The 13,410-nt window shown below is 40.5% G+C and overlaps 1 protein-coding gene across 1 annotated transcript in view; it reads right to left on the bottom strand.

Annotated features, from left to right (window-relative positions):
- The window catches only part of ACTRT3 (actin related protein T3), a 207,212-nt gene that overhangs the window by 144,681 nt on the left and 49,121 nt on the right, over window positions 1-13,410 (bottom strand). The window lies entirely within an intron of this gene.

Here is a 13,410-nt window from a genome sequence, read left to right as displayed (position 1 = left end):
GGGGGGGGAGGGACAGAGGGAAAGAAGCAGACTCCCCACCGAGCAGGGAGCCTGACGTGGGGCTCAATCCTGGGCCCCAGGATCATGACCTGAGCGGAAGGCAGACGCTTAACCAACTGAGCCACCCAGGTGCCCCAGATATCAGCTTTAAAGTTTATTTATCTCCCTGGGGTTTTCCAAAAGATGGAGGAAGTGTAATTAGAACCAGACATAAGTAATAGTAGGTCTAAATGGAAAGCATTGTTGGGGAGACTTTTTTCTTTGTAATCTAGAAGCCAGATGAAATAGAAGCTTTCTTGTCATGTCTTTTCTGGTGAACTGATGATTTTCTATATCACTCTTTCACTGATGGTGTAACTCTTTGAAAACCAACTTCATGCAAAGATATCAGTTCTAACTTCCAACTGGTGTTGAATCAGAGCTTCATGTCTTGATTCCATGAAGGTTTTGAAACCTAAGCTCTGAGTTCTCAAATAAGCTTCCCATTCCCCAACTACAGGCTGCCAGGATTTTTATTCCCTTTTGTATTCAGTATTCAGCAAGGACTTCCTTTTCTTTATTTCAGCAACATTTTCAGTTATTAAGCAGAATGCTTCAGTGATTTCGGAAGGCAGGGATTGCAGATTATTTAGTCCATAAAAACCTTTATTTTGGGGCACCTGGGTGGCTCAGTCGTTGGGCATCTGCCTTCGGCTCAGGTCATGATCCCAGGGTCCTGGGATCAAGCCCCACATAGGGCTCCCTACTCAGCAGGAAGCCTGCTTCTCCCTCTCCCATTCCCCCTGCTTGTGTTCCCTCTCTTGCTCTCTCTATGTCAAATATATAAATAAAATCTTTTTAAAAAAACCTTTATTTTATTCAAAATAAATGTCTAGGCCCCAAAACAAATGCAGAACTAAATATCACTTTTAAGTAGAATCACAAAAACAGCCTTTTCCCATGTTTCTGATCAGCCTAAAATCACTTATCCCACCTCCCTTATCTGGCCATCAAGAGCATGTTCAGGGGTACCTGGGTGGCTCAGCTGGTTGAGCATCTGACTCTTGATCTTGGCTCAGGTCTTGATCTCAGGGTCATGAGGTCAAGCCCCATGTTGGGCTCCATGCTAGGTATGGAGCCTACCTAAAATAAATAAATAAATAAATATATATATATATATATATATATATGTAAGAAAAAAAAGCATGTTGAGCCTTCAAATGTCATCTCAGATTCAGCCTTCTCTCTAAAGCTTTCTGTGATAGTAATAATAATTACAAAACAACTGTTTCTCAAGCTCTTAATTTGTATAAAGCATTATACTGACATTTTGCAAATGTTACCTTATTTTTCTAAATAACCCTATGACATTTTTAACCTCATTGTACAGGTGATGGAACCGATGTTTCTAGAGGTTAAATGACTTTTTCAAGGTGACCTGGCTAGTATTGGGTTGAACCATATGAAATAATTGATACTCAATTATTTTTTACTGATGAAAAAGCATTTTTATATAGTTCAATCTAAGAAATGGTGATGATGGGATTCAAATTCAGGTCTAACTTCTAACTTCATATGCTTCCCCCTGGACAACACAGGCTCTTTACTATATTAATTACCCCGTACTCTAGGCTATTTTGCAGCACTTGTATACTAACTGTCTTGGTTTACTTTCCTCACTTTACCTTTAGTTACAACAATGTATGTTCATCTGTCTTCTCCAGTGGATTGTAAATTCCTTGAGGGTTGTGCCTTAGTTCTTGTATTCCTAGCACATAACACACTACTTAGTACATGACAAGTCTTCAATTATTTTATTGTTTAAATAAACTAAACTGGGTTAGTTTATTAGCAAGCATCAGTCAGTATTTATATGTAGTTGATGTGCTTTTGAGCTTTCCTCTTTTTCTTATTTTCTCTTAGCAGAAGTTTTAAAATATGGCCCCAATTTTTTGACACTCTTCCAATCAAGAGGTGGTGTCTGTGTCTCCTCTCCATAAATCTACGCAGGTTTGCAACTGTTTCAATCAATAAGGCAGAGCAGAAGTGATGTTATATGACTTCCAAGGCTGGGCCATGCAGCCTCTGCCTACATGTCTTGGTGTCTTGGAACATTTGCTCTCTGAATGCTCCCAACTGGGTGCTCCATCTCAGAACTCAGTGGCCACATTGTAAGAAGCCCAATCTACATGGAAAGACCTCACATAGATTCTCTGGCCCATAGTCCCAGCTGTGCCCAGCCTTTGAGTTATCCCAGTTCAGATGCCAGGCAGGTGAATGAAAAAGTCCCCAGCAGATTCCAGCCCCTGGATTCAAGCTGACTGAGTCACCTACAGATATTTGAATTTTACCAGCTAAAGTTCCAGATATTATGGAGCAAAGATAAGCCATCTTCCTCTGTTCTGTCTGAATTCCTGACCCACATCCTCTGTGACCATAATAAAACGATTATTCCTTTACACCAATACATTAGGGTGATTTGTTGTGCAACAGTAAACAACTAGAGCATTGCCTTCATCTGGCCTGTCGGTTAGGAATACCTATAGTTCTGAACCCTCAGAGCTTGGGCTGGTAGTATAAAGAAGCACCTTTACCCCAGTGATTAGAGTCTGGTGGAGGGCGGCTGCTCCCATGTCCAGAATCAAAAGTGTGTTTCAAGTGGGTTTTGGTTTCTGGACAGGTGTTGAGCATTTGGCTCTCACCCTGTGTGTTGAGTCCATCTTAGCTTTTGTTTTGACCCAGGCCTGAGACCAACCTAGTTGCCTGAGAGCAGTAACCTACCAACTCATTATTGCTCTCCTTTTCCTTAAGTCTGGATCTGGCCTCTGCCCTCCCTCATATGAACTCTGACAAGCTGACCTAACCTAGAGTAGCCAAACCACTTATCAGAAGCTGAGCCTGGCTGTTACCTAGAAGCCCTGGTGCTCACTCTACTAATGTTCAGGACCACTCACAGATCAATTCCAGTTCAGCTGCCAGCCAAGCTTTGCCTTCATGGACTTGGTAATTTGGACTCTGGCCCCTCCTGAGAAGGGGATAGCTCTTTCTTCATTCTCAGCCATCCTACCCAGTATGTCCCTTCTCCTCACCAGTACTCCTTAGAGAACAGCATGACTAGATCCACCCTGTTAATTGCAATTAGTCATGCGCAGATCTTCTAGCAGCAGACTCACCTACAGAGATATGGAAACAGAGAGAGCACGTGAGGCAGGGGTCACTAGGAAGCAACTGGATTTTCAGACAAGCCCAGAGGCAGAGGTATCCAGAACTCCTGGGGCAGTGGTGCTGGAGTTTCTAAGCATCCAATCCCAAGCCTCATGTTCAGAAGCAGGCAGGGACAGCCACTATGTTTCACTAGGTCAGTCTTGTGCTATGGGAGGGCATTTCTTCTAGTTATGTAAAGCATCCAAGCCTGGTTCTCTGATCCTCTCAAAGATCTGTAAAATTCCTACTATCTTTTAATAAAACCTTTCTGCTTAAACCAGAGTGGAATATTTTGTCTGGAATTAAGAACACTAAATTTACCATCTTCCAATATCTTGTGATCTTTGAATGATTCCGAAAATCCCAGAGCCATAGACTGTTTATTTAATTTTTGTTTAGATCTTGACACAAAGCACTATTAGTATTGAATATCTACTCTGAGCCCTCCTGTAGTAGTAGAAAATTAACAGGTACAGTGCAGTAATGTGAAAAACAATGACAAACCAATCAAGATATGGCATATTCAAATGGTATTATTTTCACTAAAAGCTTTAATATTAATGTTAAGTAATGCAAGTATCATTACTGATAATGAAAGGCCTTAAATGGTTAAAGAACAAATTTATGATTTACTTTTTTTTATGATTTGCTTTAAAAGTTTCACTTTTATCTCCCTTTTGACATTCCTGTTTTGGGGGAAATGCTTTGTATGGAATATATTTTACAGTAATATACATATCTAATTTTTGAATATTTATTTTGGAAATACCTGGCAAAAATATTTTTACTTATTAGTCTGCATGATCAAAAAATTTGGAAACCACTGCTGTGAATTCAAAGTACTTATTCTTAGAGAGACCTTAAAGGACATCTAATCTATAAGTTTTGAAATTTTTTAGTGGCAGAAATCTTTCTTCAAAGAAAGCCCGAATACCTAAAATAACAAGTAGCTTGGTATGGTTCCCTATCTGCTCTTTCCTGAAGGGTCCATAGAAGCACAATTTGCAAACCATTGATACACTAGACCTCTCTCATTTTACAGATTAGGAAACTGAGGCCCAGAAAGGAAATGACTTGGCCAAGACAACTTTTCTATTTGATGACTGAACTGGGGCTCAACCTACATTTCCTGATTCTCTTTTTCTCCAAAGGTCTTTCCCCTGTATTACCTTATTTCATTGAAATGCTGGTTTTGAAGGCATCTGGTGATGCTTCCTAATTTGTGTTCCCCTTGCAGTTCTGAGAGGTTAGGAGGTATCTGCCAATCTGAGTCTAGGGACTGTCTGAGAAGCTGGAGGGAAGTATTACAGATCCCCTACCCACCACCCAACCCTCAGCTCTTCCAGGCAAGGCTGATCATATTAAAAACATTTTTAATGAGTTCACTGCACGTGTTGTTTCTGCTTCCTCTTGCCTGCTGGCTTTAGTCGAAAGAATCTGATTGGAAGCTCTGCCAAACACTGTCAACAGATCCAATCACAGTCACACTGTCCTCCGATAGAAATGTAGCTTCACTGGAACTTCTAGGCTCTTGTTCACACATGTGGATTCTAATCAGCAAAGGACTAAGCTGTAGTGACTACAAGGAAATATCTGTGAACTTCACTGAGATTGATGACAATGGTAATAAAAATGGTCTTTTCCATGACGAACACTACCAGTAAGTCAACAGTTAAAAATGGATAGTTTTAAGAGTAACCAATGCATTAGCTCTTGTCAATGAGATTCCTTTTGGCAGTAATATAGTTGGTGGATTAAGTTAAACCAAATGTTTGTAACAATGGAAATGTAGTCATGTTAACAGTTAGGGTTATCATCCCAGTGAATATTTACTGTAGTTACATTCAAATTTACCCTTTAATTTACCCTTTTGGACACTGTTTGATCATTTTCATCTCTTTTTGATAAATTTCATTTTAGATTAAAACCAACAGAAAGCATCCTTTAACATTTTTAAAGCCATGCAGTTTATTTTCCTTTAAAATGTTTATGCCTTTTGCCTCTCCCCACCCCCGCCTCCACCCCAAGCTGCTGCTCACCCTGCCTGCACAGTGATGGGACTAGGCAGTGAAAGCCCTGCTTGAGAAAGTCCTGTAAGTTCTTTGGCCACATTCGACTTTACTTGGTGTTCATAACTTTTGGACCCAGCCATGGCTAAACACTACAGGGCATCTTCCCTGATTTCTCTTTGATGTCACATCTGTCTTCTGCCACTTGGATATTTTTGTGGCCATGCAGGTAAGAGGCCCTATGTTGACTTTAAAACCTGGAAGCTTCTCTCTCTGGTTCCTGTGCTTAGTGGGAGCCAGTGCAGAAAGGTCCACCCATTTGACCTCACGTGAAGCTAGCCTTCTTCTGGCTCCCCAGGGTGACCCTGGAAATTCCTGGGTACCTAATTCAGCAAGACTAGGAACTAGTATTGTGTGTCACAAACAGTCTTTGTTATCTATAGGACTTCTTCAGAAACTGTTGTGTCATGATATTTTTGTTGACTGATATAAAGAAAATTCTTATCTCATTAGTCCGTAAATAACACCTTGTCGTGGTTTGTTTTTGTTTTGTTTTTTTAGATTTTATTTATTTATTTTAGAGAGAGAAAGTGGGGGAGGGGCAGAAGGAGAGACTCTCAAGCGGACTCTGCACGGAGTGCAGATGTGGGGCTCGATCTCATGACCTCACGATCATGATCTGAGCCAAAATCAAGAGTCGGACTCTCAACCAACTGAGCCACCCAGGAGCCCCAACCTTGTCATCTTTTTAATCTATAAAATGAGTGGAAGAGGGTGACAGGGAATTTGTATTTTGGGTTGCTTTGCTGGGGTTGTTTTCTTTTATCGCTTTTGACCATATACTGCAAGGTAATATTTATTCCTCCATGCTGAGAGGGCAGAGGCCCCATGAATGATGTCAGAGCACCCATGACTCAGCTGCTATGAGAGGGCCCTCCCAGGGTCTTGCTATGCTGGGGAGATTGTCCTTCCTCTCCCAAGCTGCCATACCACAGCAAGCTCAGAGAGCCCCATAAAGAATGTTTGCAACAATGGAAATGTACCCCTGTTAACAGCTGGGATTATTGTCCTAGTTAATATTTACCATAGTTATGTTCAAATTTACCCTTGTGGACATTGTTTGATCAGAGGAGGAGAAAACTCTTGTTCATTCTCAGGTCGCTCTGCGGCCACCATACAACAATTTGTTCAGTGGCTCTACTCCTTCCAGCTAACCACTAGTCCTCAAGCATGAGCTGATTGTCCATCTTCCTGTCACACGGTGGTTCTTAACCGAAGTTGCATCTATAACCACTTACAAAGCTTTTTAAAAACACTGATGCTAAGGTTCCAATCCAAACTAACTAAATCAGGATCTTTGGAGGTAGGGCATGAACTATGCGTTAATAGCTCTCCAGATGATTTTCACTCACTTACTCAAGTGCTCTCTCCACAATAAGTCTTTGACCTTATAGAGATCTTTGATCCATTGGCCCAATTGCTTTTTCACCATTCATCACTTTCTCATGTCTTGGTACCCAGGTTCCCGTAGTCCATAATTATAATCATGTGCAAATGCTCACCCTCTCCTCACCCTCATCTCCCTCATGAAGTCCCCTAATGCCATTAAATTCACTGCCACAACTACGTCATGCCTGAACCAAAACTCCCAGAGATCCCTAGGGAAAAACACACAACCAACCACGTTGCTTATTTCAACTTTAAATCCATGATCACAAATCTCAGTAGGGCACACAGCACAGCTCAAAACTCTATTATGATTTCAGATTTTCAGTTTGCCACACTACATCTTTTATTCTTTAACCCAAATCTCCTAAATTCCCTTCCCTTCCCCACCATTCTTGGCTGATGACATAGCCTCATAATTCACTGGGGAAATACAGATGTTGGAGGGAATTCCTCATCTTCCTACCTTCAAATCTACAAAACCATGCACATCTGTACCCACATTCTGCACTCTTCTACTGGCTATGGACAAAGAGTTCCTGCTCCTATCAAAGATCAACCCTCTGGTTTTGCTCTTGATCTCCTCTCCTCTCATCTTCTTAGGGACTTCATTCTTCTCTTCATAGGAATGCATTGTCAGTTTCTTTCCATGGTTTCCAAATATGTTCCTCAATCTTAACGTATCCTTGATCTTAAATGAGTATCCTCGATCTTAAAACCAACCCAAACTTCCTTAACTCCACATCCATCTGGCTAGCACACCATCTCACTGCTTCTCTCCACTTTAAAACTTCTTTAAAAGAGTTGTCATTAGTGTCTCTCCCCACTCCCTAATATTCTAGTGAAAACACTGTTATCAAGATCAGCCTCACCTTCCAAGCAACCCTTTGGATATCTAAAAGGAACCTCAGTATGTCCACAATTTCTCTTTGCTAATGCCATAAAATAATCTGCTCCTTCTCCAGTCTTCCAATTTCACTCAATGGCAACATCGTCTGCTCAGTTCAAGACTCGCTTCTTCTCTTTCTCTCTTATCCTGTGTTCAATTCATCAAAATATTTTGTTGGCTGTTCCTCCAAAATGCATCGTGAATCCATTCATGTCTCTCCCGTTCCTACCACTCGGGTCCAGTCACCATCAGTCTTCACGTGGACTCACCCAATAGCATCCTGACATCTCCTATCCCCACTGTCACCCCAAAACATCTATTTTCTACACAGCAGCCTATGTATCTTTTAAAAACATAGATGAGATCAGTTCATTTCCAACAGCTTCCCATTCCACTTACAATAAACAGAAACTCTTTCCTAAGGCCGGTCTAACCCAGCCTCTGCCTACTCCTCAAACCTCATCTCAGATGGCTCCTCCCACCAACTCCCAGCTTTTTTTGCTAGAGCACAGGGAGCCCCCGCCGGTTCCCCACCCGTTCTGTTCTGCAGAAAGTCTCCAAGCCTCCACTTCCACTGGTCTGCCTAAAATGCTTGCCTCCCAGATCTTGTATGGTCCAGCTCCTTCTTACCTCAGCTCAGAATTTAACTTACCATTCATTCTAAAACAGCCACCGTCCAACCATCACTTTTTACGGTGTTACTTAGGTTTCTTTGTGGCACTTTTTCAACAAATGAGGTGATTTTTAGCTGACATCTCAAAAGTCAGTAAAGCCAGTTTCAAAGATGTTCTCCAGGGGTAGAATTTAATAAGGAAAAGCCTTTGGGTAAGATGAACTCTGAGGAAATCTAAAAACAATACCTCATCTTTAAGGGCAGCGCCAGGGTTGCACAGGTAAGTGTTATCGGCTTTCTTGAATGTGCTTTGAAGACGTTTGAATTTTGATGATTATAATCACTATTTTGGCTCTAGCTCTAACATCTAGGTTCTCTAAGTCACATGGCCCAAAGAATCTTGGATCATACATTCTATGTTCCTCCATCTCAGCAGGAAGCCACCAACACAACTCAGGGGACTTCTTTTCTCTTTTCTTGCAAATAGTTAACCTATCAGCACCTATGACTTGGAGTGACTTTAGTGATGATCTAAGGAATCTAGTCCTTGCTTCTTATAGAGAAAAAGCCCTTGTGTGGTTAATTTAAGACATGACTATTTTTCCAGTAAACTTCTTTTTAATGAAAGGACATAACTAATTTTGCCTCCTTCTGGGTGATAACACCACTTGTGATTTCAGAAGCTAATTGGGAGATGCCCATCTTAAATTCTCTGATACCACTGATGAATGAGACATATACATGAATAATTTTCCTTTACTGCTAATGGGAGTTAAACAGCACATGTCATATGGAATAAAGTTCTCTTCCCTGCTATAATAATAGCTGTGGGTTTTTTTTCTTTCTTTCTTCAGAAATTCTGGAATCAATGTTCAGCCAACAGTAATTACTGCTCATTACAATAATCATCACCATCAGCTTGATCGGTCCCCTGGGGCAAGAGTGAGGGCCTAAGGAAATGCATTTTTATCTAGGATGATGAAGAATTTTACCTAAGGCACAAGGCACCTCTCAAGGAGCTGAATTTGATGACCAGTACTGGCAGCTGTTAATATATTGAATTCCTAAGTCAGAATTATTGTTTTAAGTGTTTTCTGAGTGAAACCATATTCTAAGGAATCTGAAATTTCAGTCTCATGTTGAAGTTTTTACAGGTCCCGTAGATGAAATGGAAACAAGAACAAATGTGAATAAATGGCTAGAAGTTTATGTAGCAAGGAGGGTAATAGCAACTGCAACCCATATTAAGAGAAGTAGAGACCAACCTCGCTTCATGGTCTGGGGCCTTCTTTTAAAATAACAGTGTTACTGGAATGGTTGGGGGTGGGAGGGATGGGGTGGCTGGGTGATAGACTTTGGGGAGGGTATGTGCTACGGTGAGCGCTGTGAATTGTGCAAGACTGTTGAATCATAGATCTGTACTTCTGAAACAAATAACGCAACATATTTTAAGAAAAAAGAAAAAGAAGAAGATAACAGGAGAGGAAGAATGAAGGGGAGTAAGTCAGAGGGGGAGACGAACCATGAGAGATGATGGACTCTGAAAAACAAACTGAGGGTTCTAGAGGGGAGGGGTTGGGGGGATGGGTTAGCCTGGTGATGGGTATTGAGGAGGGCACGTTCTGCGTGGAGCACTGGGTGTTATGAACAAACAATGAATCATGGAACACTGCATCAAAAACTAATGATGTAATGTATGGTGATTAACATAACAATAAAAAATTAAAAAAAAAAACAGCCTAACCCATACTCCTACCCCCCTCCCCTCTAGAACCCTGTTTGTTTTTCAGAGTCCATCGTCTCTCATGGTTCATTTCGCCCTCCAATTTCCCCCCCTTCATTCTTCCCCTCCTGCTATCTTCTTCTTTTTTTTTTTCTTAACATATATTACATTATTGTTTCAGAGGTACAGATCTGTGATTCAACAGTCTTGCACAATTCACAGCGCTCACCATAGCACATACCCTCCCCAGTGTCTATCACCCAGCCACCCCTTCCCTCCCACCCCCAATAGCCTGGTGATGGGTATTCAAGAGGGCATGTTCTGCATGGAGCACTGGGTGTTATGCACAAACAATGAATCACGGAACACTACATCAAAAACTAATGATGTAATGTATGGTGATTAACATAACAATAAAAAATTTAAAAAATAATAAAATAACAGGCAAAAAAAATGGCTGGAGAAGGAGGTAGAAGCTGGCGTGAGAGTTGGCACTGTACGTGGTTTAAGGAATAAAACCAAGAGATCTCAGGACTGAAATGGATCTGAGGTTTGAATCCCATTTTTAGCATTAGAGCAAAGCCTTACTACATACCAACTTAGACATAGTCAGGGTTCAGAAGTAAAAGACTTTTCTCTATTTTTAGGAAGATCATAGACTTAAGCAGAACTGTTAGTTAGGAAGCAATCCAAATACAATATCCAAGTATAAAAATCCAGTTACAGTGGCTTAACTAAATAGGGTATATTCCACCTGAAGTTAGAGCCGGAGATGGACAGTTCAGAGTCATCCAGGCTGTAGCTCCAAATATCTTTCTGCTCCACTATCACTAACAAATGGCTTGTCACTCCAGGCTGCCAGGTAGCGGCTCTACCTCTGAGAAGGAAGGGAAAGACTAGAGGAGGAAAAGAACACTGCCTGAATCAGGAAAACAAAATCTGTCCCAGAAATCTCTTGTAGACATTGCTTTATGTCTCCTGGTGAAAATTGTGCAGCAAGGCTACCTCGACCGCAAACGATTCTGGAAAGACAAGTATCTAAGGTAGGCATATTGCCACTCCAAACAAAATAGGGATTCTACCGTAAGAAAAACGGGAGAATGGAGATTGATTGGCAAAAAGTAGTGTCTAACGAAAGGCTAACAATTACGTAGACTAACAATCACATTGACAATTACACCATTGTATGCTTTGTACATCATAAATTTTTGCAGAACACAGAACTGTCTACGCTCCTATTAGAGGGAGATGTTGTGGAGGGCTTCACGTGGAAGTAACACTCGCACTACGTTTCAAAGAAAGAATGAAATTGTCAGAGTAGACAAAAGGACAGACTGCTTTAGGAGAGTGATTAGGGGGGTTAAGGGAGCATGGAAAAATGATGGTCCACCAGAACATTTTCAGAACTGGCAGAAATGCAGTTTGGACCAATAAGTACTGAGGCAAGGTTTCAGGTATGGCTAGTCCAACAGCTCAAATGATGTCACCCAAACTCGTTATCTTTCTCTTTCTTCTCTTTGACTCTACAGTAGTCAATAAGCAGCTCCAAGCTTATATCTCATCCTATAAAAGCCCCAGAAGTGCCAATAAAGTTCTGAGGATGCATTTCACTGGAAGAACTGGGCTGTGTGCCCATCACTCTGACCTATCAGTGTGGACAGGCAAATGGGATTTGCCAACTGGGCAAGCCTGGGTTCCATGCCCACCTCTGGAGCCCCACCCAAACCACTTGAACTAAGAGTGAGAAGGAAGCTTCTCCAAAGGAAAACTGGGACTAAATAAAGCAGGCCAAAGTAATGAATGTCTTTACAGAGACCAAATTATTTTAGTGGTATGTAGAAGGTGTAATGCACGAGACATGGGGGAACCATTGGATGATTTTGGTGAAGGACAGGAAAGAATCTGAAATGACACTGGAACTGAGGCTTGGGTATCTGGGTATGATGTTGACACTAGGCAAGCTGGTAACTATACACAGAGAACCAGGTTGGGGATGGGAGGGGGACTGAAGAGGTTGAAGGCGCTAATAATAATAATAATAATAATAATTTTATTATTTACTTATAATATGTACTTATAATATAATATTATTTGTTTATGTTTATAATATAATAATAAACAACTACACTCCCTGGCAAACCAAGGGAAAGGAGACAGCAGGAAGCAGGAAAACATTTAGATTTAACATTTAGAACAGACCACTACATTGGAGATGATGATATTGGAAATCTTCATGCCTATCTTTGTTTACATTTAAAAATGTATTGAGTTTCTCCCTCTCCCTCTGCCCCTCCCCCCTGCTCATGCTTTCTCTTTCTCTCTCTCTCTCTCTCTCAAATAAATAAATAAAATCTTTATAAAAAAAGGGGGGATGCCTGGGTGACTCAGTCAGTTAAGCGTCTGCCTTCAGCTCAGGTCATAATCCCAGGGTCCTGGGATCGAGTCCCACATTGGGCTCCCTGCTCAGCGGGGAGTCTGCTTCTCCCTCTCCTTCTGCCCCTCCCCCCTGTTCATGCTTTCTCTCTCTCTCTCTCTCAAATAAATAAATAAAATCTTTAAAAAATTTTTTAATTAAAAAAATAAAAATGTATTGATCATAATATGCAAAGGCCTCTGATTTTGAAAATTTTCCAAAAACATCCTACCAAAGCTGTCTCTATTACACTTTTATTTCTTTAATGTCTCCTTTCCTTCTTCCCTCAGATAATCAATGTCTTTAAAACACCAAAACAGGGGTTAAATTGCAACAGTTTGAGATGAATTGTGATTGGAACCTGCAGCTCTAATGAAAAACAACATCTAAATTTTCGAACCTACATAAAGCCAATAAGCTGTCCCTAAGTCAAGTTTAATTAATGTGCAGCATTTGTCTACTCCAAGTGCGTATGAATAAATCTTCAAGGTCAAATTAGTATTTTAAATATGAGTTGGCCAATACAATAGGAGTTAGCATATAAGCAGAATAAGATGGTGTTTCTATTTTAAATCAACATAAAGATTTACAAATTTGAAACAAGATTTCTCATACACAAATTTGCTCTTTATTTTTTCTAGGACTATAATAACAGAGATTTAGTGATTTGGTTTCCAAAGAATGAAAACAATTTTTTAAATATCTTTTTAAATTACATTAGTTGTGTTACTCCCCTAAACTGGAAGGAACTTTATTTTGAATACATCTCTGAAGGTATATGTGGTTGTCAGCAATTCAATAATACCATGATGACATACTGATAAAAATATTACTCAAAATGGATACGAAATTTGATTTTGGGGGTTGGGGTTTTATTGAAGTATAGTTGACATACAATGTTACATTAGTTTAAAGTATACAACATAGTGATTCAACAATTCTATACATTACCCAACACTCACCACCTAAGTGTAACTACCATCTGTCAACATATGGTATCAAATTTTTTAAAAGATTTATTTATTTGTTTGTTTGTTTATTTATTATTTATTTATTTATCTAAGAGAGAGAACAGAAACAGACAGGACAGGCAGAGGGAGAGGGAGAGGCAGGCTGCATCCCAGGACCCTGGGA

Source organism: Callorhinus ursinus, unplaced genomic scaffold, assembly GCF_003265705.2.
Source record: "Callorhinus ursinus isolate GAN/ISIS: 27379988/994484 unplaced genomic scaffold, GSC_fseal_2.0 scaffold1, whole genome shotgun sequence".
Classification (NCBI taxonomy): Eukaryota; Metazoa; Chordata; class Mammalia; order Carnivora; family Otariidae; genus Callorhinus; species Callorhinus ursinus.
The sequence above is the reverse complement of the archived record's forward strand: the minus strand, read 5'-3'. Positions and strand labels throughout refer to the sequence as shown.